The 19,250-nt window shown below is 45.6% G+C and overlaps 1 protein-coding gene across 1 annotated transcript in view; it reads left to right on the top strand.

Moving 5' to 3' along the window:
- Window positions 1–2,869: 2,869 nt before the first annotated feature.
- Window positions 2,870–19,250, top strand: part of RIPOR1 (RHO family interacting cell polarization regulator 1) — a 173,994-nt gene continuing 157,613 nt past the window's right edge. Inside the window, exon 1 of the mRNA XM_075325961.1 lies at window positions 2,870–3,033. The gene's annotated coding sequence lies outside the window, so the exon portion shown is untranslated. The remainder of the gene's footprint in view (window positions 3,034–19,250) is intronic.

Raw genomic sequence — 19,250 nt, 5'->3', positions numbered from 1 at the left:
GCCTGGCTCCACCCACCTGGTGTGGACATCAAACCCAGAGGGAGGTGACTAGGGTTTTGTAGGTTGGCTGCTGTCACCTTATTTGGGGATGGGTGTAGTGCAAGGGTCTAACTGTGACTACCTGGCTAGTCCAGGGCGTCACATTAGTCTATGGGGTCGGATCCTGACCACTGTTCTCTATGCACAGGGGCTGCCATAAAGGAGGTGAGTAACTGTCTTTACAAACACCAAATCCAAGATGGCCGCCCCCAGTGTGTCAGTAAAACTAGAATTAAATAAAAACTAAATAAGCAGTGAGTTTATTTTTGTATTAAAAATACTTGATTTCATAATCACTATTATTAACACAAAAATAAAAAACCGCAACACCCTACCTTTAATAAGATTTGTGTTACAAGCGCTCGGGAAATCGATACAGCACACACTTAGTATGGTGTACTCAAAGAATTCTCCTTTATTGGGACATGTGACCATTTTATAATGGGTGACAAAGGATAAGTCCCCTCTGAACTGTGCACCAATAAGAGCAGTAGGGGGCGTGAACAGAAATGTGAAACTTCACGCTCATCAGTGTTAGCGGAGCCCTATGGATACTATAAGAACAAAATGGATTCTGTTCTCACAGTACTGTGTACAAATAGGGGCACGGTCCCCTCTCTGAGCAAAGCATTTCATCTATACAGCTTCGCATAGCCAGGTAGCTGCAGTTGGGGCCCGGCCCTTCTTTGCCCTTATTCACATTGAAATCACTGGCGTAAGGTAAGGTTTTAATACTAGAGTAGGATCATCCCGACTGGGCACACCTTGTCGCGGTGGGGTGGCTTTTACGCTTTTTTTGATCAGTGTTAATCAAGTGCCCTATTAGTGTTTACTGTATAGGTATATCTTCAGTTTTTTGGGGTTTAATTTATATTAACCAACAACAGGGTCCAAAAAGACTAATCATATTTCTTGTGCATAACTCAACGCCTCATACAGATACTCAAGTGTTAGGCTCTGTTCACACTAGAAAAAGGATTTTTCTCAAGAAATCTCTTGAGTCTGAAAGATTAGTGTACTTGTGGTCAAAAAACGCACCAATAACGCACTGAAAACCGCATTCGTTTTTGATGCGTTTTGTCCGCATGTTGGTCCCTCCATTTTTTTTTACCTTTCTCTATGGCAAAAAATGCAGGTACCTGCAGAAAAGAAGTGACATGCACATTATTTTTCTCAAGAAATTCTGCAGAAAGAATGTTGTTGAGAAAAAAAACGCAGTGTGTGCACAGCTATTTTTTTTTCTTCCATAGGTTTTGCTGGGGAATGTCTGCAGAAAGGTTCCAACCATTTTCTCAAGAAATTTCTGCAGCAAGAACGCAAAAAAAAGCGGATAAAAACGCAGTGTGAACAAGACCTTACAGTCGCTGAAATGTAAAAAAAAAACATAAAAAAATTCCAGCTGACGTTCCCGGTCTTTAACAGGTTAAAGGAGATTTCTCATCTCATTCAAAAATGTTTTAAAATTTCAAATTTAAATTTCAAAATTCTCCCCACTCTCAAGAGCAAAGGGATCTCTAATTCTATAGTGTACTGTTCGCTGTTTAGGATCCTGGCCATCTCGGCGGTTACTGGCAAAGAATGGATGCTTGTGAGCGCCGCTCTGAAGCTGCCTGCACTGTCCTCTTGCTCTTTTTCCGATGTTGCAGAGGTAACGTTACCTCTGCAAGCAGCCGGGCAGATCGGGCCAGCAGCTCAGCCACGTCACCAGCCTGATCTGTCAATCATCAAGAAGAAATGTTGCACTCCTGGAGCTAAGACATTGACAACATCCTTTTTAAAGCCATCAATAACTGTATATGTAGCAGCCAGTGTTTTGCGAATGATTAGTAAATTATATTTTGCCATCCATCAACCAATCCCTGTACAAATGTCATACCACAAAAAAACACGTCACAGCTTGTGTTAACCCCCATGTGGATATGAATAAACTTCCTTTGGAGGTGTCAACAGGTGAGGGGGAAAAAAATAAGAGCGCAAAAAAAATGAAAAATTCCCCGGCGCCTAAAGGGTTAAAGCCAGTTAAGGCAAAGTTGCGTGCAATCTCTTGCCAAAAATTCAACAGATTTAGGGTTTGTTTGTTTTGTTTTTTTCTTTGTGGCAGTTGTATTTCTAAGTGGCCCTGTTGACCTTCAATGGGAGACAAAACAATCACTGATCTTGGGAGACCAGCCAGAGAAAACACTGCTGGCAGCCAGCGAAGGCGCTCAACACAGTGAAATCCTAAGTGCATTTCCCCCTGGGAAGTATGCAAATCAAAAAAGGTCCGTGGAGCCTCTGTTAGGAGTCTCGACACAGAGCCACTCCTTGGCTAGGTCGTTCCCGGAGGAATATCTGGCTATTTTCTGTGTCCAGACTCCTAACAGAGGCTCCACGGACCTTTTTTGATTTGTGACCTTCAATGGGAGCTGAGCTGCAGTACCGGGAGTGGCCACTACACGGTGTATGGAGCTGTGCTGTACCAACTCTGTACATGCGGCTGCAGTGGAAGCTAAAAACAGCTGATTGGTGGGTTACTGGGGTTGGACCCCCACTGATTTGGTATCGATGACCTGTCCCAAGGATTGGGCACCATCAATATCAAATTTATGGAAAACCCCTTTAATTCTTCATTTTTGCACCATTTCCAAAATATTCTCTGTGCCTTTGATTGTAATTTTAAGTACAATTACTTTCACTTTGTATCAAGGACATATATAAGGACAAACCTTTTCTGACCATATACCTAGCCGCTGCTACATCCTGCGAAATCCCCTCTGCTACATCTGTCACATTAGTCTATGAGAAGAGCTGACTCTGGAAACACTGACTGGGGCGGTGGTAATGGGAGGCAGGTCCGGAGAGAGAAAGCAGGATGAGACAGCAAGTCCTGAAACCAGCCTCAGAAGGAAAGGAAAACCTGACGCCGACATCTGTCCACCCTAAATTCTCCTGAAGACCCCCCCATAACACAGGAGGTTGCGGTGGTGGACCACCAGCGGGTGCTGTCATTGCCCGGTATGTGCAGAATTCTATCCTTAGAGGAATGTAGCAAATTTTCTAGGATACTAGAAAGAGCCTATAAAACATTTTATGGAGCCGGTTAACTCAATTGCCTAATGTATTTGTATGGCAGATATAGGGTTAAATATAAACGATGCTAAATTCATTATTACTATTTTAATGTATTTTGCATAAGACTCAACTGTCCTCCTCTAATGTAAAAGTTAGACACAGGATAGGAAGCGAAATTACGGCGCTAATACTTTTGCAAATCCATGCGGTTGTGTGGTCAATGGTTCTGCTGTGGTTTCTATTAATGAAGCAGTTACAGGAAATGTTTCTAGAACAATGGAGCGTGTATCGCACCGTACCAAAAAAAGGCTTTTGCTTGCACAATGTGGCGGTATTGTTTAGGTAGAGTCACATATGTGCTTTTTACATAGGGGAAATGTTTTCTGTCTCCGCATGAATTCTTTCTCTCTCGCCTTATTGGGGGACACAGGACCGTCCCCCAATGAAGGCTCAGACAAAAGATTTTACGGTGAGTACACAAAAATCTTCCTTTTGCAAGATATGTGATAAAATCTTCGTTCTTAGATTTCTCCCTGCATTTTATTTCTGTATCAACCCCATAATGTATCAGTTCAGCTTCATATGGGCGGATGGAGCTAGTACTATCTCGTCCTGCAGTAGTGATGATGGGATTTATCTTTCTTGTCCTCCTAAATAAGATAATAGATTATAAGTAACATGGTGGCTCAGTGGTTAGCACTGCAGTCTTGTGGTGGCTCAGTGGTTAGCACTGCAGTCTTGCAGCGCTGGGGTCCTGGGTTCTAGTCCCACTAAGGACACCATCTGCAAGGAGTTTGTATGTTCTCCCCGTGTTTGCGTGGGTTTCCTCTGGGGTCTCCGGTTTCCTCCCACACTCCAAAAACATACTGATAGGTAACCTAGATTGTGAGCCCCAATGGGGACAGTGTTGCCAATGTATGTAAAGCGCTGTGGAATTAATAGCGCTATATAAGTGAATAAAATTATTATTATTATAAGTATGCAATGCTAAGATATGATCTTCATAATAACTTTTCGACAAGAGCTGTGTAGTCATCATCAGTAACTGTGATAGGAGTTTCTGTGATAAAATCCTGTGTATACCTCTGAACCTTATTGATGGCTTGCAAAGCTGAGAAAGAGACAAAATGTGAATGCTTTGCATATGCAAATATGTTTTACGCAATTTGAATCAAAGGGAACATTACTTGTATTTTTTATTATGGTGGTTGCCCTAAAGCAAAGGCTAATTATAGGTTTCTCAGATGTTCACCTCCTCGCCTAATTATATATTATTTTTACATTGATTTTTTTCTCATATGATGCACTTCCATGCAGTTTTGCCTCCAGACTCCATCATCGTTCCTAGATTTCTCCCTACATTTTATTTCTTTATGCACCAGTACAGCTTTATATGGGCTGCCGGAGCTAGTACCATCTCTTCCTGCAGTGGTGATGATGTGATTATATTTCTTAGTATGTTCTACTAAGAGATTGTAAGTATGCAATCAGTGGCTAAGATGTGATCTTCATTATAACTGTTTGACAAGAGCTGTGTAGTCATCATCAGTAACTGTGATATGAGTTTCTGTCCCCTTTGTGGAAAAAGTGGGTGCATTGGTATAGCATGGTTTGCCAGCGCCTGGGGAAAGAGGACTGTAAGAGTCCCATCCACCATTCCTCTATTGAAAAACCACTCGTCCCCCCAAGGACACATATTTAATGCATTATAATGGTAGTCCTTCACTCTAACCATGTAATGGATTGTATAGCAATCAAGGTGACCTTGACGTTGACTGCTCTGCTGCGCTCTGCTCATGAGTTACTGCTTCATTATACGAAGCTCAGCCTTTGACATTTCGGTAGCAGTCTATGCAGACTCCGTAGAAGAAGGTTCTCTTGAGGCTCAGTGGGATCCCCAGCCCCAGAGTAAATTATGTAACACTGCAGAGGGGCATATATTCTGTGCCTTTAATCATAATGGCACCTGGTGCAGTTGCTCCTATGGCCCCCACTTTTCAACAATTATGTTTTTTGCAGCCCATATAGATTCATCCTTGGAAATTCTATTGATTAATATATTAAAGGGAACCGGTCAGGCGAACTATCATGTTAATGGGGCCAACTAGCAAGGGAAGCAACACCATTGGGACTAGTCCCCGCCCTCATTAGCATATGATAAAAGATCTTTAGAAATACTTTTTCTATAGATCTCTTTATCTATGCTAGTGTATACAGGGACGGTTAGGCAGGGATTAGCAATATGTACCCAGAACTGCTCGTGGTTCTGGATACATATTGGATCTTACAGGTTCCCTTTAACACCCCCAACTCCTGAGAGAAGAGAAAGTCATATGATTTCATGGTTTTGTCATGATGATCAGTGAGAGCAGGGGACCGGGCTCCTAGCCTGGCCCTCATACTAGGGGACTCTAACTATCCTTCTATCTCAGAATTACCTCTGATAGTGAGGATGTCTGAGCCGCCTTCCTGACCCTTCTCCTGGCCACCTCTGATGTTATACCAACTAACCACCTGATCTTATACCCACTTATAACCCAGGGGAGCGCCGGGACAAGAGTGTGATAAAACCAACAGAGGTATAAAACAGGGGAAAACAAAAATCTAGCTCACAGCATGATCACACAAAAATATAAGACAATAAAGGAAATAGAAGGAGGAAAATAAGAGCAGGGAGGAAACAACAAGACAAGAGAATTCCACAACTCCAAGCACCATGCAATATAATCACCAGCAGGACTGGGATAACAAAACAGCAATAAACTATAGTCGGCGTGGGAAAACAGACTGCACCATCTTAAAAAGGTGGGGAGTAGATGTGATAGATTTCCAACAACATGTGATGCCCTAGGTAACCAGCAGGTTAGCAGAGGTTAACTCTTGCTAGCCTGACCATTAGGCAGGAGTCACACTTGTGAGAGACTCGCATCGCATCACTCTGCACGGCCTGCCGCCCTCCGGACAGAAGCGTCTCAGCTGCATAGAAATACATGCAGCCGACTCGCTCCTGCCAGGAAAATGTGCGGTGGTGCCGGTTGATGCGATGCAAGACTTTCGCGAGTCTCTCGCAAGTGTGACTCCGGCCTTAATGAGCACACAGCTGGTCAATGCCCGAGCCTGCCTTTGTAACTCAAACACCAAAGAAACCATAGTGTGTACTGTCAGAATCTGTAATGTGAACAGCGTCTGCTCCCGCCATGACACTCGGTGAATTTTGAGCTAAACTTCATGTGATAGGTTTGCCCCTATAAGAAGATTAATTTTCAGAATAAAAGGAAAGAAATAAAGTAATTCTAGCTAATGTGTATGTAATAGGGGACTAGTGTCAGAACTAAAAAAAAAATTACCAAGAGTGTTCCTTTTAAAGGGACTGCACAGCCAGGAGGTAAAATATTATGTGACTATATACTGGGGGTGATGGTCTGCTATCACATTTACTCATATCTTGCGTCGAGTCTTCTTTTTAGCTTAGTTTATTGAGCTGTGGTCTGTGACTACATATTATTAGTTACACAGCCTACAGGGAGTTAGTGGTAGTCTGAGACACGCCTCCTGTCTCCTCGTTGGTTGAGGATGCTGCATTCTCCACCCCCCTGCATTTCTACCTTTTCAGATTGGCTGTTGTGTATAAAGTTTGTCTCTGGCTCGATGGGAAGACTGTGCTGCAGAGTTAATTAAAATTGTGCAAGGGCTGAACGATTACAAAGTGCAGACGACAGTCAGAAAAAGTGATTATCCGGTAAATACCAGCATATGGCGCGGAATCTAGACTCTTGTAGGGGAGGTGTACTGAACATCATGTTGTCATGATCAGCACATTTTTGGACATCTGGTGACTTTTCCCACAGATTGTCCTTCTTATTACACATTCTCAATAGCTATTATCATCTTCATTTACTATAACGACGACTACGGCAGAGAAATGGCTTTACGGACATTTAGGGAATATTTTTCCATTAACTCACTCCTGCTGCTGATAACCGTGTGATATAGTGATGGGCCTTCACAGAGGTGCTTTGAAAAACAGGAAATCGAATTTCCATGTTTAATCTCTTCATGACCTTCAGTGTCCTTTATTTCTCTTTTAAGAGAATACTTCAATTTTACACTTAGAAAAAACAGTTTACAGGTAGTATATCAATTAGTTACACCCAAGGCTACCTCAATTAGTATATCTAAAACCAAGTTTTATTGAAATAGATTAAAACAATTTAGAATTCCACCTGTGAAATGTGACACACACAAGAAAATATCCCAGGACCATGATACAGCCTCAATGGTATTCACCTACGGAACACAGCGGTTGTTCCAATTTTATATCACTCTTATGGGATTCAAAAATAGAAAAATCTCTAATTGACCCTCCTTCTCTCTTTCCTCTACCTGCCAATGGAGATATAACCAAGGTTACACGCACCCTACAGGTAAAAAGGTGCCCCCATTCCTCGGCGGCTTTCCCTCCTATGATATCCCTATACTCCCTTCTTATCGGGTAGTCTGAGGGGCTGAACCATCAAATAGTGAGGGAATATAGAAAATAGTTTAAACTTATCTGAGATAAATTCAGGTCAAAAATTCGTTAGCGTTTATTTCTCCCTTGAGGTGAAGGTGTCCCGGCTTTCATGGTCCTCAACCCAATACTATAAAATCACAAGGTCTCGACGCGTTTCTCCCCATTACATCCACTGGGGTTCATCAGGAGACGATATTTAATAAGGGGCCCAATCGCCAGAGAATTGTCAGGGGGCTACTTGTTATGCAGCACGCACCTCTCCATGCAGATACAGATACAGATACAGCCAGGTAGTCACAGACATAACACCACACAAACCCCCTCCCCTGGCTAGTCACATCAGTCAAACAAAAACCCTTGTTGCCTCCCTCCAGGGTCTGATGTCCACACCAGGTGGGGTGGAGTCAGGCGGTTGGCCCCACCCACCGAAGAGTTCACAGGCCTGGAGGCGGGAAAAGAGACAGATTCAGTTTGGAGTTCAGTGGTGGAGGAGATTAAGTTTGTAGGTGAAAGTGAGAGGTCGGAAACTGTCGGTGTCTGGGTAGGGGCCCAAAAAATTGAAAAAAATCCAGCACTCAAAGCATTCAACTGGAATTGACTGCAGACCCGGACGGGCAGCTTTTTCTCTGGTCCAGCTTTTCCATATATTTCTACAGAGCCCTTTCTGTGTAAACTGATGAAGGTCGGATGACCGAAACGTCTTTAATAATTACACAGAACAATGAATAAAATATAAAACAATTCCAGTTGAATGCTTTGAGTGCTGGATTTTTTTCAATTTTTTGATCTGGGGTGGGACCCTATCCAAGCACCAGCGACTATAGAAGGAGTGCCACATTTCTATATTCTATATGGGTAGGGGCCCAGACACAAACAGCAAGGTTGGCAGACGGTGGTGGCCATCTGCAGGAGTTAGTGGATGTCTGCGGAACCGTAGGACCGGGGTCGGGCGATGGCCCGCCGGTACCGAACCGGGGAGTGGAGTGAAGCTAAGCACACAGGCAGGGCCATCGGACCTGTATCTGCATGGAGAGGTGCGTGCTGCATAACAAGTAGCCCCCTGACAATTCTTGGGATATTTTCTTGAGTGTGTCACATTTCACAGGTGGAATTCTAAATTGTTTAAATCTATTTCAATAAAAATTGGTTTTAGATATACTAATTGAGGTAGCCTTGGGTGTAACTAAGAGAATACTTCATCAGAAATCCGCCTAATGCTTAAAGGGAACCTGTCATATCGGGAAATGTTATTTGCCTGCAGATAAAGAGTTAAGCTGGAGGTAAATAGCACAAAAATCTTCTAGTCTTACTGGAAAAGCAGCTACTGGGAGAAAATTGACTTATATTCTCCCTGTAGCCGCTCACTTTCAGTCATCATCCGTTTGATGGGCTGTCAATTTTTTGTTTAATGGGTAGGAGTTTGGAAAATGTTTGAGGGGGGTTTGCATAGTAGAAAAACGACACACTGATTGTAAAAATGGGCAAAAGGACCAAAAATGGAGGAAAGACACAACTCGATGATTAAAACATTCCATTTTTACGCACGTGCTCCCCCCCAAAAAAAAAAAGGATACCTGAATGAGGTCTTAAGGCTACTTTACACACTGCGATATCGGTCCCGATATTGCTAGTGTGGGTACCCGCCCCCATCTGTTGCGCGACACGGGCATATCGCTGCCCGTGCCGCACAACATCGCCCACAGCCGTCACACATACTTACCTGTCCGGCGACGTCGCTGTGACCGGCGAACCGCCTCCTTTCTAAGGGGGCGGTCCGTGCGGCGTCACAGCGACGTCACTGAAACGTCACTGAACCGCCGCCCAATAGCAGCGGAGGGGCGGAGATGAGCGGAACGTAACATCCCGCCCACCTCCTTCCTTCCGCATAGCGGCCGGGAGGCAGGTAAGGGGAGCTTCCTCGTTCCTGCGGCGTCACACGCAGCGATGTGTGCTGCCGCAGGAACGAGGAACAAACTCGTTACTGCTGCAGTAATGAGATTTGAGAATGGACCCCCATGTCGCCGATTAGCGATTTTGCACGTTTTTGCAACAATGCAAAATCGCTTATCGGTGTCACACGCAACGGCATCGCTAATGCGGCCGGATGTGCGTCACGAATTCCGTGACCCCAACGACTCCGCATTAGCGATGTCGTAGCGTGTAAAGCCCGCTTTAGGCACCGTTGTCACAACCGAATGTCTGGGCAGTAAAAGACTGTAAGATTTGCTTCATTTTATATGCTGCTTCCATCCACTTCTTGTTGTGTCCTCTTTATTGTTTGAAAGAACCTACTGTATAGATCAGGCGCATATATAGATATCATGGAGCCTCATGACAGATGTACTAATTGCTCCCCCCCCCAAAAAAAATAGCATTCGTCAGGGTCACAGAAGAGCATATCTCACAACTCCGAAGGCCTTATATAGTACTCTTTCTCCTATTGAGGCTGCAAGATTCACCTTTCATTGCCCACATACAGTATATTGCCAACAAAATAGCCCAACAAACACTGTATGATACCCGCACAATGAATTCCTCCACAGACGCAGTATGATGGACTTTACTGGAAGCCCCCCGGCAAAACCTAACACAGTATGATGCTCCAACTGTGACCTCCACACAAGCCTCCATATAGTATAACAGCCCCCATAACCCTCCAGATAGTATAATGTCCCCAACACAACCCTCTACACTGTATAAAGGCCCCAAATAGTCCTCAATACAGTATAAAGGGCCCCACATAGCCCTCCATACAGAATAATGGACCCCGAATAATCATCTATACAGTATAATGGGCCCCAAATAGTCCTCCATACAGAATAATGGCCCCACATAGCCCTCCATACAGAATAATGGGCCCCACATAGTCCTCCATACAATAGAATGGGCTCCACATAGCCCTCCATACAATAGAATGGGCTCCACATAGCCCTCCATACAGAAGAATGGGCTCCACATAGCCCTCCATACAGAATAATGGGCCCCACATAGCCCTCCATACAGAATAATGGGTCCCACAGAGTCCTCCATACAATAGAATGGGCTCCACATAGCCCTCCATACAGAATAATGGGCCCCATATAGCCCCCCATACAGAATAATGGTCCCACATAGCCCTCCATACAGAATAATGGCCCCACATAGCCCTCCATACAGAATAATGGGCCCCACATAGCCCTCCATACAGAATAATGGGCGCCACATAGCCCTCCATACAGAATAATGGCCCCACATAGCCCTCCATACAGAATAATGGCCCCACATAGCCCTCCATACAGAATAATGGGCGCCACATAGCCCTCCATACAGAATAATGGCCCCACATAGCCCTCCATACAGAATAATGGCCCCACATAGCCCTCCATACAGAATAATGGGCCCCACATAGCCCTCCATACAGAATAATGGGCGCCACATAGCCCTCCATACAGAATAATGGGCCCCACATAGCCCTCCATACATAATAATGGCCCCACATAGCCCTCCATACAGAATAATGGCCCCACATAGCCCTCTATACAGGATAATGGGCCTCACATAGTCCTCCATACAATAGAATGGGTCCCACATAGTCCTCCATACAGAATAATGGGCTCCACATAGCCCTCCATACAGAATAATGGGCCCCACATAGTCCTCCATACAATAGAATGGGCTCCACATAGCCCTCCATACAATAGAATGGGCTCCACATAGCCCTCCATACAGAATAATGGGCCCCACATAGCCCTCCATACAGAATAATGGGCCCCACATAGTCCTCCATACAATAGAATGGGCTCCACATAGCCCTCCATACAATAGAATGGGCCCCACATAGCCCTCCATACAGAATAATGGGCCCCACATAGCCCTCCATACAGAATAATGGGTCCCACAGAGTCCTCCATACAATAGAATGGGCCCCACATAGCCCTCCATACAGAATAATGGGCCTGGCATAGCCCTCCATACAGAATAATGGGCCCCACATAGTCCTCCATACAATAGAATGGGTCCCACATAGTCCTCCATACAGAATAATGTGCTCCACATAGCCCTCCATACAGAATAATGGGCTCCACATAGTCCTCCATACAGAATAATGGGCCCCACATAGTCCTCCATACAATAGAATGGGCTCCACATAGCCCTCCATACAGAATAATGGGCCCCACATAGCCCTCTATACAGAATAATGGGCCCCACATAGCCCTCCATACAGAATAATGGGCCCCACATAGCCCTCCATACATAATAATGGCCCCACATAGCCCTCCATACAGAATAATGGCCCCACATAGCCCTCCATACAGGATAATGGGCCTCACATAGTCCTCCATACAATAGAATGGGTCCCACATAGTCCTCCATACAGAATAATGTGGTCCACATAGCCCTCCATACAGAATAATGGGCTCCACATAGTCCTCCATACAGAATAATGGGCCCCACATAGCCCTCCATACAATAGAATGGGCTCCACATAGCCCTCCATACAGAATAATGGGCCCCACATAGCCCCCCATACAGAATAATGGGTCCCACATAGCCCTCCATACAGAATAATGGGCCCCACATAGCCCTCCATACATAATAATGGCCCCACATAGCCCTCCATACAGAATAATGGCCCCACATAGCCCTCTATACAGGATAATGGGCCTCACATAGTCCTCCATACAATAGAATGGGTCCCACATAGTCCTCCATACAGAATAATGGGCTCCACATAGCCCTCCATACAGAATAATGGGCTCCACATAGCCCTCCATACAATAGAATGGGCTCCACATAGCCCTCCATACAGAATAATGGGCCCCACATAGCCCTCCATACAGAATAATGGGTCCCACAGAGTCCTCCATACAATAGAATGGGCTCCACATAGCCCTCCATACAGAATAATGGGCCCCACATAGCCCCCCATACAGAATAATGGCCCCACATAGCCCTCCATACAGAATAATGGCCCCACATAGCCCTCCATACAGAATAATGGGCCCCACATAGCCCTCCATACAGAATAATGGGCGCCACATAGCCCCCCATACAGAATAATAGCCCCACATAGCCCTCCATACAGAATAATGGCCCCACATAGCCCTCCATACAGAATAATGGCCCCACATAGCCCTCCATACAGAATAATGGGCCCCACATAGCCCTCCATACAGAATAATGGGCCCCACATAGCCCCCCATACAGAATAATGGCCCCACATAGCCCTCCATACAGAATAATGGCCCCACATAGCCCTCCATACAGAATAATGGCCCCACATAGCCCTCCATACAGAATAATGGGCGCCACATAGCCCTCCATACAGAATAATGGCCCCACATAGCCCTCCATACAGAATAATGGCCCCACATAGCCCTCCATACAGAATAATGGGCCCCACATAGCCCTCCATACAGAATAATGGGTGCCACATAGCCCTCCATACAGAATAATGGGCCCCACATAGCCCTCCATACAGAATAATGGCCCCACATAGCCCTCCATACAGAATAATGGGCCCCACATAGCCCTCCATACAGAATAATGGGCCTGGCATAGCCCTCCATACAGAATAATGGGCCCCACATAGTCCTCCATACAATAGAATGGGCCCCACATAGCCCTCCATACAGAATAATGGGCCTGGCATAGCCCTCCATACAGAATAATGGGCCCCACATAGCCCTCCATACAGAATAATGGGCCTGGCATAGCTCTCCATACAGAATAATGGGCCCCACAGAGTCCTCCATACAATAGAATGGGCTCCACATTGCTTTCCATGTTGAATAATGTGGTCCCCATTGGGGCTGCATGGTTTGCGTCCATTTGGCGGTACACCACTGCTATAAATCCTTTACCTCCCCGGCTCATTTTGTTTTTTATATCTATATGTCTGTTCTCTTTGGTGATTTTCCAAGAAAACTACAGCAATGAGAATAGATAGTATCCTGAGCGAAAGCTGAAACATCACCGCTCTGTAGTTTGTGATTGATATACTGCACGAGGAAGCAAATGTTATTCATTGGTGGAAAGCCAGAAAAACCCAAACTGTTCATGACCGATAGAAAATGTTTTTCCTCTTTTGCTCGATTCCAGGGAAAAGCGGCAGACAGAATTCCAGGAAGCACAGAGCGTGATTGCAAGTTTTCCTATTTTTTTCGGGGATTGAGTTAGGTGTGTTCTGCTCTTTGTTCTTCGGCTTTATATATTGTTTTTTAGACAGGTTCAACATTTTCCTTTTGAAATGCCATTTTTAAGATTGAATATTTTGTACTGAGATATTCTTAGTATCACTTGTCTTGGATTATTTGGATGTTGCCATCATAAGGTGGTAAACTATTGCTCATCTGTCCTGGCTCAAACACTGAGCCTTGCTCCCCTTTCCCATGGCCATCTACTTTTATAGTAGTCCAAGCCATATTTAACATCTTTTAAGGCTTACTTTAGTACATATCCAATGGGTTGGTTATTAAGTAGTATTTTGGGGGGGGGTTGTAGCCTCAAGTTGGTCAGCTGATTTGGACCCTTTCATTTGGGCCAGGTTTCTGTCATCTTCACTTTAGCTTGTCCAGACTTCCATGCTCCAACCAGTATTATTTCCAAGTTGAGTCCAACTTTCTTGTTCTCCACACCCACTTTTAAGCAAGTTACCAATTCCTTGCAACTGTTATCAGTACTAGAGATGGGTGAATAGTAACTGTTCCTGTTCGGATTATTTGTAACGAATCCCAAAGTACTATCTCTGTATTTGTCATAGAATCATAGAATGTTAGAGTTGGAATGGACCTCCTGGGTCATCTAGTCCAACCCCCTGCTCAAAGCAGGATTCACTAAATCATTCCAGACAGATGTCCGTCCAACCTCTTTTTAAAGACTTCCATTGAAGGAGAACGCACACCCTCTCGTGGCAGCCTGTTGTCACAAATAACAAATCTAATGCAAGTCATTGGCCAACCCGATTTGGCAACCATTATCTGAACACAAATAGTTACTATTCGCCCATCACTAATCAGTAGTAGTCTCCTGGCCTCTGTAAGCAAGGTAACGCATCTCTTCTAGCTAATCTCCAGTTTGCCTATTCACCATTGCGTTCTTGCAATCAACCATTGCCCAAATCATTTCCACATGCTGAGAAAATAATCTGAACAAAAATTGACTTACGTTGCAGATTTCAAAATCTACATTCTGTCAATTAAGGGTGTAGATTTTCACAGAGATACATACGGTGGCATCCGCAGCAAGTGTGCAAAATAATTGGTGACAATTCCCCCAGTTATTCATGAGAATTTTTTTTGCAAATTATTGCAACGTTTGCTTTGGAATCCTTACAAAATCCTTCATTAATTATTTTCTGCTCGATTTATGACCAGCATGAACTTCCCTTGAAATGCAATTGACCCATTGATGATATAAGCAAAGTGATGTTGCGAGACCAATCAGAGATTCAACATGGAATGCAGTCCGCTTCATATAGGTCATATATTCTCGTTTCGCAGGAAAAAATAATGCGCCCTAAGACTGTCAATGTTGCATTTCTGGATATTTTTATTGCAGTTTTCAGCAGAAGCATTAGCACTCCGACACCGTGGGAAAATGAACTTTTAGGATTTGCTTTGGGACACTGCTGTAAATCAGTATGCCGATTTTCTTATTCGTTAAGAGCAAGGATTTGTTGCAAATTCTCCCCATCCACCTTAAGGGCTTGTTCACACTCTGCGTTTTTGCTTTGCTGTTGTCAAGGGTAAAAACGCTGCATTTTACCAGCAAAGTGATTGAGATATCTGAAATCTCCTGCACACGCTGCTTATTGTATATTGTATTGTATATACACTGCGAACTATTGCAGTGTCAGTTGTTCAGCTTTTTTACCAGCATATTTCACAAATTCAAATTTATAGAGATAAAATGTACGTATTTTCTGTGGTCTAAGGGGAAAACTTTTCTCCTTGCGGAGACTGACAAGCCAATCTGGCTGTCAGTGAGGAGACTTAAGGCTCCGTCACACGCAGCATATCGCTAGCGAGTGTACCTGCCCCCGTCGTTGAGCGTCACGAGCAAATCGCTGCCCGTGGCGCACAATATCGTTGGGCCCTGTCACACTACTTACCTGCCTAGTGACGTCGCTGTTGCCGGCGAACTGCCTCCGTTCTAAGGGGGCGGTTTGTGAGGCGACACAAAGCGGCCGCCCAATAGAAGCGGACGGGCGGAGATGAGAGGCCGGAACATGCCGCCCACCTCCTTCCTTCCTCATTGCCGTCGGCCGCAGGTAAGCTGTAGTTCATCGTTCCTGAGGTGTCACACGTAGCGATGTGTGCTGCCTCGGGAGCGAAGAACAACCTGCGTCCTCAACAATCAACGATTTTTTGAAAATGAACGACGTGTCAATAATGGACGATTTGTGAGTATTTTCCATCGTTAACAGTCGCTCGTTGGTGTCACACGCAACAACGTCGCTAACGATGCCGGATGTGCGTCACGAAATCCGTGACCCCGGCGATATATCATCAGATACGTCGTTGCGTGTAACGGGGCCTTGACAGCTACAATGCTCCTCTGGGAAATATTCAAATGGTCTCTTCAGGGAGGAAGGAGACAAACGTTAGCATCACCTATTGGAAGTAAGAATCCTAAAAGTCAAAAGTGGCCCTTTAACTAGCCTTTTCATAGTTTAGACCCCAGTAGAGCTTCTCATTTAGCCAGATCAGATCTCATACTTTGCACTGACAAGGGACAATCATCCCGAAACACCGTGTCTGCAAATCGAGGTTCTGATCTGGTACAAATCCTAGGTTATATGAAAAGGCTCGTTAAAGGGCCACTTTTGACTTTTAGGATTGCTACTTCCAATACGTGGCGCTAGAGTTAGTCTCCTACCTCCTGAAAAGTATTTTCTGCAGCATTTTTCCTGCTAACACTCGCTTTTGGCGTATGAAAATCTGCTGGAAATAGTTAACACATGCACATAGCCTAAAGAGGAAAAAAAAGTTGTCTGATACCAAATCCTACTGTACGGACGCACCCTTTAAGTGAGAGGTACATGCATATAGGGTCCGATTTGCACCTTTTTTTTGTTTAGTTTTTGGTGTTTTCTTTCCTTTTTTATTCCATATGCGTCCTTTTGTGTTAATTTAAACTTCTTTTTTGTGTTCACCTGTTTTGATTTTTTTTATGTCTGTCACTGACGGCAAGGTTTAGTGGTTCTAGATGTTTTCGGATGAGTCAATTGCGACCTTATGTATGGATATAATGTAGAAAGTAAGGATCCATTCAAAGAGCTTGGTAAGCGCGCCTTGTTATTATGGTATAAAACTTTAATTAGGTTTTATTGATTTTGAGTGAATGCAAAAAAAAAAAACAAAGACCCTGCAGAAATGTCACGTACGTGAAGACGACGGCAATAGAAGCCAATGCAGACTGTGCAGTATACATTACGCTCCTGTTAAGCCCATGAACATTCCATAGGAGTGATAAATACATTCTATAGGTGATGTCTCCATGGTACCTGATGTTACAGTAGAGAGGTCAGATCAGGTTCCTCATCCAAGATATCGTCGGAGTTCATTTAAATGGATTTTTGGGGGTTGTGAGACCAGGTTTAAGAATAGCCAGACTCGCCCACACTTCTGGCTACAATGAAACCTGGCCCAGCAAAAAATTAACAACCCTTGTGGAACTATAAGTCCCAGATTAAACATTCCAGGTTTAAATCGCAGATGACCCCCCACCTCTGCGATACATATCGGCCATCTAATATATAAAGCTGAATGTGTGTGTGTGTGTGTGTGTGTGTGTGTATGTATGTATGTCCGGGATTGGCATCTGCACCATCGCAGCTACAGCCAAAAAATTTTGCACACTCACACTTCTGCACCCCGAGAGCGTCATAGGCTATGTTTTGAGGGTAGATTTTAACCTCGCGCTTTAAAGTTATTCGCCAAAAAAACTGCCTCCATTAAAGCGAATGGAGCTGGGAGCCACAGTGCAGCCAGAACTTCAGAAGAATGCGCAGCCACGCCCTTATATGGAATGTTGGCGTGTCACAATGCAGCCAGGGAAAGAGGCAGGCACAGACAGGGAAAGAGTCAGACACAGACAGGGTAAGAAACAGACATAGACAGGGTAAGAGACAGACACAGACAAAGAGACAGACTGACACGGAAAGAGGCAGACAGGGAAAGAGAGAGACAGGTTAAGAGACAGACACAGACAGGTAAGGAGACAGACAGACAAAGAGACAGAGACAGACACAGGGAAACGTGGCGCCCTGGACAAGCCAGGTCGTCACAGAACTACACCAACACACCCCACACCCCGGTTAGGCACACCGAAGCCAAACACAAAATCCTTGTTGCCTTCCTCCAGGGGCTGATGTCCACACCAGGGGGTGGGCCAGGCAGTTGGTCTCGCCCACCGAGGAGTTCATAGTCCTGGAGGCGGGAAAAGGAAGGAGTTCAGATTAGAGTTTTGAAGTGAGAGGAAGTAAAGTGGTAGTGGAGCAGTCTGAAGGCGGTCCGGGTGTGTGGCCCGGACGGTACAGCAAGGTTGGCAGACGGTGGTAAACGTCTACAGGAGAGACTAATTGGAGCGAACCGTAAGGACCGTGGACGGGCGGTGGCCCGGCGGTACCGGATCGGCGAGCAAAGAGAAGCCAGCACCATCCGGCAGGGCTTACGGACCCCGACAAGGCTAGGAGTCGCCGTTGAATTTGTCAAATCCGGTAGCGAAGGGAACCTCCGGGGTTTCCCAGCAGTCAAGACCCGATTGAAGGCAACCGCTCAAACCGTAGAGGGAAACACAGTCACCGCCAAGGCTACAGTTCCCAGGGCCAGAGCCTGCGGGCAAAAGGGGCTCCCTCAGCATCCATCCAAGCTGGGGAGCGGGTTACCGGGGGGAAGCCATTGGAACCGTAACACAACACAGGTGCAGGGAAAGGCAGTCACCATCAACCTGCCGGGAGGAGAAACACCGCAGCCATCTGTGGGACCCGTCCATCTAGCCGTTTGTTTTACTGGAGACTTTGCATTCATCTTTGGCTGAGTGAGTACCACCGTGCCGTGCGGCACAGCACTGCCCCCGCGACCCTGCACCTCACCAGGCCCCGTAACCCACCTGCCATACATCCCTACCTCCCTTACTGGGCCCCGGGACAACCAACCCCCCTACCCACGGAGGGGAGAACCAACATCCAAGCTGCTCCCTGTCATCGCTCCCGGGATCCCCGTCCAGAGCAGCGGTGGTGTCACCAATCTCACCACAACCGTGGGTGGCGTCACGGACAATATCCCTAAACCCAAACCACCCCCCTTTCACTCACGGGCGAGGAACGCCGCTCGAGTCCCCGGGATCCGGCTCACCGCTCGAGCCACCACCGAGCAGCAGCCGGACCCAAGCAGTGGGTGAGCGCAGCGTCCCCTCCTCCGCCCGCGACAGAAACAGACAGACAGGGAAAGAGACAGACAAGGTAAGAGACAGAAAAAGACAGGTAAAGAGACAGACAAAGAGAGAGACACAGGGAAAGAGACGGAAAGAGACAGACAGGGAAAGAGACAGACAGGGAAAGTGACAGAGATAGATAGACAGACAGGGAAAGAGATTGAGACAGATGGAGAAAGAGACAGAGACAGTCAGAGACATACAGGGAAAGAGACAGACAGACAAACAG

The sequence above is a fragment of the Anomaloglossus baeobatrachus genome, chromosome 10 (genome assembly GCF_048569485.1).
Source record: "Anomaloglossus baeobatrachus isolate aAnoBae1 chromosome 10, aAnoBae1.hap1, whole genome shotgun sequence".
Taxonomy (NCBI): domain Eukaryota; kingdom Metazoa; phylum Chordata; class Amphibia; order Anura; family Aromobatidae; genus Anomaloglossus; species Anomaloglossus baeobatrachus.
Note: the sequence above shows the minus strand (reverse complement) of the source record. Positions and strands in the feature narration are given on the sequence as shown.